Here is a 12584-nt window from a genome sequence, read left to right on the forward strand (position 1 = left end):
TCTATCTATCTATCTATCTATCTATTTTTCAAGCAACATTTTTTTTTTCTTTTTCTTTTTCTCTATTGGAGCAGGAGATTTCTGGTCTGCTGTGAGTCTGTCAGAAAAAAGAGAGAGAGAGAGAGAGAGAGAGAGAGAGAGAGAGAGAGAGAGAGAGAGAGAGAGAGAGAGAGAGAGAGATAGATAGATAGATAGATAGATAGATAGATAGATAGATAGATAGATAGATAGATAGATAGATAGATAGATAGATAGAGAGATGGAGAGATGGATAGATGGAGAGATTGATTTAAAATGCATCAGTTTCATTTCCAAATAATATGAGCTCAGCCTCTCTAACATCTCCTTCTTCTCCTCCTTCTCCTGTTTCTTCTCCTGAATCTGTCTTTCGAAGTTTCTGTCTCTATCTGTTTTTTTTTTTTTTTTTCTGTGTTTCTCTCTATATACTCAGTCTCTCTTTCTTGTTCCCTCCTCCATTCAGACATTCATCAGCACTTTTGGCAACAGCAGCCAGGCTTCAAATCCTTCAATTGAGTGTGTGTGTGTGTGTGTGTGTGTGTGTGTGTGTGTGTGTGTGTGTGTGTGTGTGTGTGTGTGTGTGTGTGTGTGTGTTTTCCGTGCGGACGTGGCCATGTTTGGCGTCTCCGCTGTCATGTTTGATAATTTCACGCTCGCCTGAACAAAAGACTCTCACGGTTCAGCTGAAGCATGTCAGCTGCTCTCTGACAGGACGCTCTCTCGGCCGCCCGTCTGATTGGTCACTCCGTCTCAGAAAATAAAGCAGGAGCAGGAAAAAAATCGCGTTCCTCTCCGCCAAATTTGTTCCCGCACCGCCCTTTTTCAGCTTTCCATCAGCCAAGGTTAATGGAAGGGATCAGGGAAGGTTCTGAAGCATCACTGTTTTTTTTTTTCTCCGGTGAAGGTACAGCGAGTCACTTTATGGATGTATAACAGCAGGACTTGTTGTCAGGACGCCTCGGGGAGCGCCGCCATGCCCCAAACTCACTCTGATGACTTTTCTTATTTATCCGAGTCGAACACGGACTACAGCATGTCCATGACTGGTTTTCCAGCACATGTCTGGAAGGAGTAAATCAAAGTGCGTGCACTTCTTGTCGGAGAAAATGATTTGTAGCTCACTCATACTGCAGAAAAACACACACACACACACACACACACACACACACACACACACACACGGTGTAAAACTCGAAGTCCAGTAGCTTTGATTGACTCGAGCTGGAAAAGTGTTTGAAGTTCTGAGCATGAAACACAGGACGTGTGTTTCTTTCTGTCCATCACACACACACACACACACACACACACACACACACACACACACACTCATCACAGAACACTCTCAGTGCAGACCCGATTCTGACCTGCAGGTTCACTGAACGTCGCTGCACCTAATAAGCAAACTGAGATAAAGAATTAAAGAGTAGAATAGGAATAATAAAGAAGAAAATAAATGTACAGAAGAGCTGTAATCAAAATAACAATAACAATAACAATCAAAAGAAAAGAAAAGAAATTAGACACTTATCAAAATTAAAACTTTACCCATCACTTATAGAATCAGAATTTATTTATTAATTCATTTACTTGTTCAGCAATTTTAATTTTTTTGCTTATTTTATTTTTATTTTTTATTTCTTGCTCAAACATTTTTGTCCATTTGTTTATTTGGGCTTTAACATTTCTTTCTTTCTTTCTTTCTTTCTTTCTTTCTTTCTTTCTTTCTTTCTTTCTTTCTTTCTTTCTTTCTTTCTTTCTTTCTTTCTTTCTTTCTTTCTTTCTTTCTTATTTACCCTTTATCAATAAAATGTATTTATTTATTTAAGATGTATTTATTTGTTTGCATTTCAACATTATTTATTTATGTTTATTTATTCAGTATTTCAGCACTGATTTATTTCTTTTGTTTGTATTTTTTTCCAAGCCGCAATGTTTATATTCATGTCATGTATGAACACCTCAAATTTGCATTAATCTAATCTAATCTAATCTAATTTGATATAATCTAAAATAATCTAATCTAATCCATTCTAATCTATTTCAATCTAGATACTATATGTGTGTATTGTATATAATAAAAAAACTCATTAAACCAGACACTATAATAAACAGGGTTATGGACAGGAACTCCATTTCCCATCAGCCACTGCAGCACACTGAACACTGTCACGTGATTTTTCTACACCTGATTCTCATTCACAACTTTTTAGCATCTGATTTAATCCCCATCTCACGTCACACACTCGCTCTCAGCATCTGCTATGTACCTGAAGAGAATGTGGATAAACTTGGGGATATTTATTTACATGTGCACATGTAGAACACAAAACATGAACCAGAACCAGAACCTGATCAAAACAGAGATCCACATACGAAGAGACAGCTGTGAGACTGAGACTGAGAGTGTACTGAGGTGAGTCTTTATACAATGAACATCAATCAGGAGGTGCTTTATTACTGAGGTGCAATGGCTGATGGGTAAGAATGTTCTTGTCCATAATTCCTACACCAATAATGCACACTTGGATCGGGTTTTCCTGATGATGTGTAGTTCTTCGCCATGTTTGGACAAATGTGTTGGGACACCTGACTATTTCCAGCCCAAAGTCAAAAGTGCATGATAGTACAGGATGTCTGTGGATGCTGTAGCATGACATTTCCCCTTCACTAAACCTATCGAACTGATTGAATGTGAATGCTGATGGCACCTCAGACCTCCTCACCTCACCTACATCACTACCTGACTTTACTAACACCCTTGTGTCTGAATTAATGTGGCACAAACCTCCACAGAATCTAGTGTAACATCTTCCCAAAAGAGTGGAGCTCATTCTAACAGCAAGAGAATAGGGATCATTTTTATTTTACCCACAACAGAGCAGTTAGCTTTCCAATAAAGGTATGTTTGTTTAGTGTGTGTTGTTGTAAACTCTCCGTCATGACTCCATTACAGCTCAACAACAAAAAAAAAGAAAGAAAGAAAAAAAGAAGTATCAGTCATTTTACAGATGATCTATTCTAGATATCGGCTTCCTGTCCTAAATAGCGCTTCAACTCCAGTCTAGAAGGGAAACGGGATTTTAAATAGAGCATATGCTAAAAGTCGTCCGTTGATTAGTTTTGTACTCGTTACACAAGCTTTGTAAATTTCTTTGAAATAGGCAGATGTAGAAGACAGGGGGGTATGGAGACGGATGATCCGCTGTGGCGACCACTAATGGGAGACGCCGAAAGAAGACACAAGCTATGTAAACCAAAATGCTTCTTAAAATAAAGAATATTTCTCCATTTTTATTTTGTGTATGAAAAACCCTTTTATAGTGATGTAGATTGTGTTGCTTGTTCTCCATGGTGCTTGTTGGTCTCTTAGTGTAACCATAGAAACATTGTCTTCTGGCTCTGGATTAAAGGAGATTTTAGAAAAAAATATTTCCCATCATTGTTAAAGCAAAGGATTGGTTTGTTCAGGGATGAAGAGATTAAAATAAATATAATTTAATTCCGTTTATTTAACAATAAGCATTGACCCAAAGCAGCTTTACAGAGATAGAGGTTATAAAGTTGTACACAGGAATAGTATTCAGGAATGTATGAACTTCACACCTATGTTCATTCCTTATTAGTAAACCAGTGGTGACTGTGGCATGGAAAACCTCCCTGAGATGGAAAATAAAACCATTCATTAAAGTTTTATCATTGTTCAGGTGTTAAGTGATGATGCTTAAATAGGGAGCTGTTCATGCAACCTGTGGTCCTGAAACATTGTCGTAGACTGTTGATCTCAATTTCAGTCCAAATTCATCCTTGAGTTGCTCAGGAACTTCATGGATTCTTAGGCTGTTGATGTGGAACCATCCTGAGCTGCACAAGTGTCTGCAATTAAGGAGAACTCCATCCAGATGTAGGATGCTGGGCTGAATCAGGCAGATCTGAATCCAACATGTACTGTGACATTCACAATCAGAACATGATGCCTCCCTTCAGAAACTGGGCCAAACCTACTGTTAAGATAAAAACTGTCCTGCTAAAGCTGAAGATGAAGGTGATTGAGTGGCCAAGTATGACTCCAGACCTGAACCCTATTTAGCACACGGGGGGGTCCTCAAGCAACAGACATCCAGCAGATCCTCGATGCCATTATGGAGAAGTGGAAGAGGATTCCAACAACAACCTTTGCAGCTCTGGTAAATTCCATGTCCACTAGGATTAAGGCAGTGCTGGATTACTATGGTGCACAATATTCACACTTTGGACACAGTTTTGACATGTTCACTTGGGGTGTACTTACATTTGTTGCCAGTTGTTTATACAATAATGGCTGTATGTTGTTCTTTTTTAGAGGACAGTAAATCTGTACATTGATACTCTGAAATATACTTTAAATATATATAATTACAGTATATCGTATATAAGCGACAATGAAATCAGGATATACTACAGAATAGAAACCTGTCAGCTTTATCCAGGAGATCTCCTCATCATAACCCAGTGCACCCAATAGCATTCAGCAGCACTCCTCCTACCTAACAACAGACACTCAAACCCTGAGCCGCTTTTGTCCTGTAACTATTCATTTACTTGAGAGTTTCCAGGGCTTTTCCTTTATCCACCGTCCTGACCCCATCTCGCCAAGTCAATTACATCAAATTAGGCGTCGTTTAGAAAAACCATGCGTTCGGTAGCGTCTCTTTCGAACCCCTGTCCGCTGTTTCCATGGGAACCGCGTGAAAACGGCTGGCTCAGGTGGGCTGGCAACTCGCCCTTTTCTTTGTATTGTGGAAAATATAAATAAATAAATGAGAGTGTGAGGTTTGTTCAGTCATATGCACATCTGTGCAGGTTCATTATGCGTGTGTGTGTGTGTGTGTGTGTGTGTGTGTTTGTGTGTGGGGGCGTCTTTCATCGTTTTGAAAGACATTACTCTCACTCCAGTGTTTTTCTCCACACTGTTAATGGTTAAAGTCAAATAATTTATTCAAATCAGTCCTAATGTCTGCTTTTACTGAAACATTTGTGCCAGGATTCCTTTTAAAAAGCACGTGTGTGTGTGTGTGTGTGTGTGTGTGTGTGTGTGTGTGTGTGTGTGTGTGTGTGTGTGTGTGTGTGTGTGTGTGTGTGTGTGTCAGAGAGACAAAGAGAGTAGTATGTACAGGGTGTATATCGCTTCCACACAAGGTTGCTGTAACACAAGAGCGTTACAATAGAGATGAATAATGAAGTAGCCTCACACCTAGCTGTGGATTATCACCTTATACCATGGTCACTTTCCAGCATTGACCAGTTCAAGCTAGCAATTGATGTTTGCATTCCAAATGTCTGAGTGAATACACACACACACACACACACACACAAAATATATATATATATATATATATTATTATTTATTTTTTTATATACAGCTCAATAGATCTAGAATTCTGCTTCATGTGTTTATATTACGACAGTAAGGAAGTAAATGTAATTGGTTATTGTACTTAAGTAGCTTTTTTTGCATATCTGTACTGAAGTATTTTCATTTGAGGAGACTTTTACTTTCCTTCCAGTCAATCAGAATCCGGCATTTCCACCTCAAGCAGATTTATTAACCTCATAATTTGGTCTTGTAATGGTGTCTCAGCCTTGCTTTTGAAATGTTTTTAGCATTTTATGTTTATTTCACACACACACACACACACACACACACACACACACACACACACACACACACACACACACTTTGCTATTCAAAGGAAACATGAGTGTGTTTTAAATGCACTATTGTCTATGATCAGGGACTCCCCAAGCTGGCTGCCATCCAGAAATGTATTTTTGTTAATGAATTTTAATTAATTAAAATAAATCTCCTGAATTGCGCACTGCAGTAATTAATCTAAATAAAGAATGAATCTAAAAAAAAAGAAAAGGACGCAAGAAGAGCGTTTAATCCGAGCCATTACAGCGACTGGGTGAAACGTCAGCGTGATTTAAGATCGATTATTCGAGAAGACAGATTAGTGAAATAATACGTTGTTGCAGTTTGAGTAAATATTGATGACCGGAGGAACATGGACTCATCAAATTAAAGATGCGAGTCCTGAGCAAGGCGAAGGGTAGCGTCGCTGTATCGGCGTCTGGTCTCCCTTTTTATGCAGATGAACGTTTGCAATGAATTTTGACCCGGATTATGTTATTCACAGTATTAGGATCTAGAGCTAGAATAGACTCAGACCTGCTCTCTGAAATGACTTTTGAACAATTTAGAAACCCTTTCACACCCATTTTTATTGAGTCATGAATCGAAGCAATAAGAGCCTGTGCATGTTGCGAGTTTTGTCTCATTTATAGTTCCTGGCCTTCTTTTTTTCTAACCTTATTTTATTTGAGTTTGTGGGACATGTGAACAACCAGTATGTTAAATAACTGATCAACTATCAGCACAAAATTCAGCAGTGGCTTCATCCAACATTTTGGAGTCACTCTAAGAAGTTCCTATGGATCACTACATGCTTTTCAAAAGCAACAAGAGAGGGACAGTAAATGTTCCCCTCTTACAATGTTATACCGTGCACAGAATCTTTGCACACTTATTTTAGAACCACCCTGGCACCCCACCCTGCAATGTCCCACCCTGGCAACCTGCCTTTTCCCAGACTAACGCCCTGCCCCACCCTGGCACCCTTCCCTGCCCTACCCTGCCCCCCATGCTGTGCCTCACTCCACCCTCTCACCCCACCCTGCATCAGACTAGCACTCTCCCCTGCCCCACCCTGGGACCCTTCCCTGCCCTGCCCCCCTGCTGTGCCCCACCTTGCACCAGGTTCTACTAGATTGCCTGTGGTCTTTGAATATGTTGCTTTAGTTTGTGTCATTACTAACATTAGTGTAATCACTAACCCTAACCCCTTTACTTCCTGTTTATGATTAAGATGTTTGATTGGATATTAGGATTGGGATGGTGGATTAAATGTTAGGACTATGATGTTAAATTGAGATGTTAGATTAGATTCTAGATTGAGATGTTGGATTAGATGTTAGATAGCATGTTTGATTGGATATTAGGATTGGGATGGTGGGTTAAAATGTTAGGACTATGATGTTAAATTGAGATGTTAGATTAGATGCTAGATTGAGATGTTGGATTAGATGTTGGATAGCATGTTAGATTGGGTGTTAGGATTAGAATGTTAATTGTAACATACCATCTAACATACCATCTTACATCGCAATCCTGACATACCATCTAACATTGTAGTCGTTACATCGCAATCTAACATCTAATCTAACATCTCAATCCTAACATCTAATCTAAGATCCCAATCCTTACACCTAATTTAACATGCTATCCAACATCTTATCTGAGTATTTTTATTTTGGAAAATGTCCTTATAAAGGTTTGATGTTCAGGGTAATTGAACACAGAACTGTATTCATCATTCAGAGTTCTCGTACATTGGCGAGATTAGACTTTTTTTTACTTTTATTCAATTAAAAATATAAAATAAATTCTTTTACTGTTACTCTGTTTAGAGCAGACCTGGGCAAACTACGGCCCGCGGGCCACATCCGGCCCTTTGTACGTCTCTGTCCGGCCCGTGTGAGGCCAATCATAAATTACAGGGATGCACAGAAAATTCAGCCACCGAAAATTTTCGCCCGAAATACCTAAATCACCGAAACAACACGGCAGAAACACAATTGTAATGACGCAAAAAAAAAAAAAAGCACAGCCAGCACACGGTTATCTGGATAAGAGCAACATGTCTGCGGTGTGGACTTATTTCAATATTTTGGAGAAAATCCCACAGATAGCGATTTGCAAAACATGCAATGCTGAAATTAGCAAAATTTCACTGCAAAGAGTTTCTCCACGTCGGGTTTAATTTATCACCTGAAATCCAAACATCCCGATTTCCATTCTAAATATGAGAAGAACGCGGCGCAGAAAAGTAAAGTCAATCCGAGCATGCGCACTCCGTCTGTAGAGGACGTTTTTGAAAAGGCAGGAAAGTTTTCCAGTGATGGTGCCGAGGCAAAAAGCATAACACAAAAAAATTATGGATTTCATTGCCTTAGATCACTGGTCGCCAGTGGATCGACGGATTGATCTTTGAAACATTTCCTGTGGATCCTGAAAATAATAATTATTATAATATAATATTATTTATTACACGGTTTTTCTTAATGCTGTAGATTAGAACATTCCATTTACTTGAATGGGCTTCCAAACCTTCGGCAGTCAATTATTTTCGGTTAACAGACCCGTCACTAATAATAATTGACCGCTGCCTGTGTGTCAATACTATGAATAGTCACAAATAAATAACAATAATTTATAATAATAAATAAAAAACTTTTGTAATTGATTTATTCTTTAAACTGCAATGCATTGACTTTAGTGAGGTTAGTACACACTAATAGCCATAAATGCAATGGTTCTAATAATTGACAATATTTTCTTTCGGTGTTTCGGTTTTGGCCTTGGGTTCCTCAGTTTTGGTTTTTGGTTTCGGAAAAGCACAATTCAGGTTTCTCATGTGGCCCCTTGTGAAAATTATTTGCCCACCCCTGGTTTAGAGTATTTAATTGGGGGATTAGTATTTTTTTACTCGGGTTCATAAACAACATGCTAAAATATTTAACTCCCAGAGGTCTGATGACTTGTTTTAGATCTTGTAGATTTTACATTACTTTACATAATATTCAACACATTATAAGTCGTGCTACAATAATAAGTAAATAACGTGCAGTTACATGATTGTATTTTTTGAGATCACGTTTAAACGTGTTTAGTAAGAAAACTAAATTATATTTATTTTATTTTCAATTTATAATTATAAATATATATAATTATATTTTTTACAAAGTGAAATAAAGCTGTTTTCGAAACATCATGGAACCTGAAGACGGTGCAAAATTGTCCAACAATTGTTTGATAAATAATGTATTAATAATTATTCGTTTTAATCTTTAAGTGAAGCGCATACTGTTTCTTTATTTCCTCTTTTTGTTGTCCCATGAAACTTGTGCACTTTGACCAGCATTTCTTCCTCTGAATGTAACTTCCTGACCTTTTTAAACAGTTATTTATTTATTTTTAAAACCTGTATGTTATCACACTTCCGAGTGCTTTATCTCCATGGCCTCAGGTTTTTTTTTCTGAAAAGATCAGCGAAGTATCGGATCCGGGTCGACTTTTTCCACACCTAACAAACACGTTTCCGCTTCGGGAACATCCTCAGGCTTTCCAGTGGGAGTCTGAAACCGGCGGCTAACACTCGGGGTCAAAAATCAGATGCTAGGCTTGCTAACTTACACTTAGTTATCTTTTATTAATAGTTCTTCATTAAAGCTTTTCTTTCTGTTTCCTTCTCCCAGCTGTCTTTCTGTCTGTCTGAAATAAACGACAATGCTTAAATAATTAACAGAAAAAAAAACATTGGGATGAAAAAAAAAAAGGCAGACGTCAAGGTTCGGCGCACAGACAGTGTCACAGCAGCTACATGAGACAATTAACACATGCGACAAACCGCGGGTGGCGACACGCTAATTGTACCTCCAGCTGTGGAGGCTCATGGGTAAAGTGGCTCTCGTGTTTTAACCCCTCCCCCTCCACCCTTTCTCCACTTCATTTCTGTAGTTATCAGCTTTTTATTATGAGCTCTTTTTTTTTTTTTCTCTTTCCCCCGGAGCTAGCCTCTCATTATGCACCGTGAGTTCTCTTGTGGCTCACTAATTGATTGGAGAACTCAAGAACTTGATCCAGCACTAAAGGTGTTGTGTAGTGTTCTTCCAGCTTTGGGAAATGTTCCCGCCCCCTGAGACGTGACGTGTTGATTGTATGCGACACATCGGAAAGCCAATTACGTCTTGAGGTTTTTTTTGACACCCGAAATAACCTGCACACAAATAGTAAGCCTGGGTCTAATGATATCCAAACAGATGAAAAATCATTCGACATGCTCGTCCCCATGCTTCATTATCGCTAGTATGGGCTACAACGCGTAACGTGGACAAAAGACCTACGCGATTCAATCATTTGGTCATGGAGGCTAAATGGTGGTCCTACATCGTACTGAGAGGGTTTTAAAGATGGCTGTTGTCACATCTTTTAACCAAAAAGGGCTTGCACAATTTCTCAGGCAATGGTGTCAAAACAGCATCATCTTCGGGAAGAGAATGAAGTCCGCAGGAGCCAAATCTGTTGAGGAAGGTGGGTGCAGAAGTGAGATCACGTTGTTGACTGTGTGCACTCGTGGTCAGAATAGCGGCAGTTGCACAGCTCCCGATGTACACAATGTTTTTTGCCACACTGACTTATGAAGGTTTGTGCTCCCTGTGACTGTGAGCGCAGCTCCGTGCTGCCATCTGGTAGCGTGTTACAAAACTAGTCTTAAAACTTTTAGATACCGCCTCGTATGATGCAAAAAAAAAGGAAAATGAAATGGCGTCCTGATTAACGTGGTAGTAAAAGTTCTATACCACGAAGAAAGTAATATTGTGGAGTTGTCACAGCTGAGGTTTTCCTTGTACGCCGTTTCCTTAAGCTGTTTTCATGGTCTTCTCAAGAATGATACTGAAATAAAGACTCAAAGGTGAGACAGAGCAAGCTGTGCAAGTAAGTGCAGTTCTTGTTGTTAGCCTACAGTTCCCAAAACATGAATTATTCGCATCCCTTTGTTCACCACTAGCACATGCTAACAATGCTTTTCTTTTATCATAACTTGCATCGTACATCATCGTGCAATCAACAAACCTGTCATACCAAAGTGAGATGGATCTTATTCTTCCAAAACACGGTCGATCCTGCTGCACAGCCCGGGCGCGAGCTTCCAGAGCGCCGCAGTAGGTCTGTACGGCGCAGGGATCCGTCTCCTCTAATGCGTTTCTGAGGTAAACGAGGACAAAAGCCCGCAGCACATGCAAGCATGCTTTTCACATCGCCCTCTAAATGTAGTTACTCAGGCCTCAGAGCGTTTACCCAGCCAGCAACACTCATCTCATCTCAGACGCGTCATTAAGGGCTTTTTTTTTTCGTTTGCCTGAGAAGCAGGAGCTGGTGAGCAATGACTTACAGGATTCCTGTAAAAGCCAGAGAACTCCCGGTAGCGTGTTGGACCAGAGACCTGGCTTATCTGCTTAGCCAAAGATGCCGCCTTTATCCTCATTGTAAAAGGTGATCATTTTGCTAAAATCAATTTTTGGTGTGCAAGGTTCAAAAAGTTACAGGAACTCTGGTGACACGCATCCAGCTACCTTCCCGACCCCACTCATCCTGATAAACCCGTGTCACAGGAAGTGTTTTTTTATTGAGGGTAAAGAATCTGCTACTAAGTTTGTATAAAGGTGACACAGGAACAAAAGAGGGCTATGATGCAGCATCAGAGCTCAATAATGCCATTTATGCAAATGGTTGCATTATATACGTCTTACTGTTCTTTAAAAGCGTTTGGAACTTTTTTTTTTTTTTGCACACCGATCATCATTACTATTATATATTCTGTTAACATTCGGAATAAAAATGGATAATCGTGATGGAAAGATCAGATCATTTTAGTGACTTGGATTCTTTTGAATGGATCTTTTTTTTTTTTTTTTTTATCAAATTTCAGAAGTTTTCTTTGATCAAAAATGAAGCTTTAATCCACTTTTACATGGGAAGTTGTTTCACTAGATTGTGAAGTGTGCTTGTGGAGGTTTGTGCTCCTTCAGACAAAGGGGTGGTAGTAAAGTCAGGTACTGATGTAGCTGAGGTGAGGAGGCCTGGGGTGAGGTCAGCGTTTACATTAATGCCGAAAGTGTTCAGCAGCAGATCTTCATGGAGCTGCTTTGTGCACAGGGGTATCATCATGCTGAAACAGGTTTGGGGCTCCTTCTTCAAGTGAAAAATGTAATGCTCCTGCATCCAAAGACACCTGATTCAATTGTGTGCCTTCTTTTTGGGAAATAACTACATATGACTGGAAAATTCAGGTGTGTGTGTGTATATATATATACACACACACATACATCACTCTTTAAGACTACTTGTTCTAGTCACAGTAAAGCCAAGTTTCAAATTCTTGAAATTGAACGAATCATGACTAATGATAACCATGTGGTAGGGTAGTGAAATGGTCACTCAGTGGTTCAGACATTGGACTTCTTTCATTTATGGCATCAGTAACAAATTTATCCAAAGCATTTATAAACAATTATATCATTTATACAACTGAGTAGTTGAGGGTTAAAGGCTTTGCTCAAGGGCCCCACAGTGGCAGCTTGGTGGTGCTGGGATTTGAGCTCATGGCCTTCTGACCCAGAAGTTTCCACTGAGCTACCAGTGCCTCTACCATTTCTGAGGTTAAGGTCCAATTCCCAGCACCACCAGCTGCCACTGTGGGGCCCTTGAGCAAAGCCTTTAACCCTCAACTACTCAGTTGTATAAATTATATAATTGTTTATAAATGCTTTGGATAAATTTGTTGTTGTCTGAACCACTGAGTGATCATTTCACTACCCTACCACACGGCTCTGACGCTAAAGCAAGCAGAGCCGTGAAAAACTCGAATGCAGTTCACCTTTGTGCACTTTTATAAAGAAAAATCTAA

At 39.4% G+C, this 12584-nt stretch overlaps 1 long non-coding RNA gene across 1 annotated transcript in view; it reads left to right on the forward strand.

Annotated features, from left to right (window-relative positions):
* The first annotated feature begins 2240 nt into the window (after positions 1 to 2240).
* Positions 2241 to 12584, forward strand: part of LOC310724635 — a 314813-nt gene continuing 304469 nt past the window's right edge. Inside the window, exon 1 of the long non-coding RNA XR_014533116.1 lies at positions 2241 to 2431. This is a non-coding gene — a long non-coding RNA (uncharacterized lncRNA). The remainder of the gene's footprint in view (positions 2432 to 12584) is intronic.

Source organism: Silurus aristotelis, assembly GCF_946808225.1.
Source record: "Silurus aristotelis genome assembly, chromosome: 4".
Lineage (NCBI taxonomy): Eukaryota > Metazoa > Chordata > Actinopteri > Siluriformes > Siluridae > Silurus > Silurus aristotelis.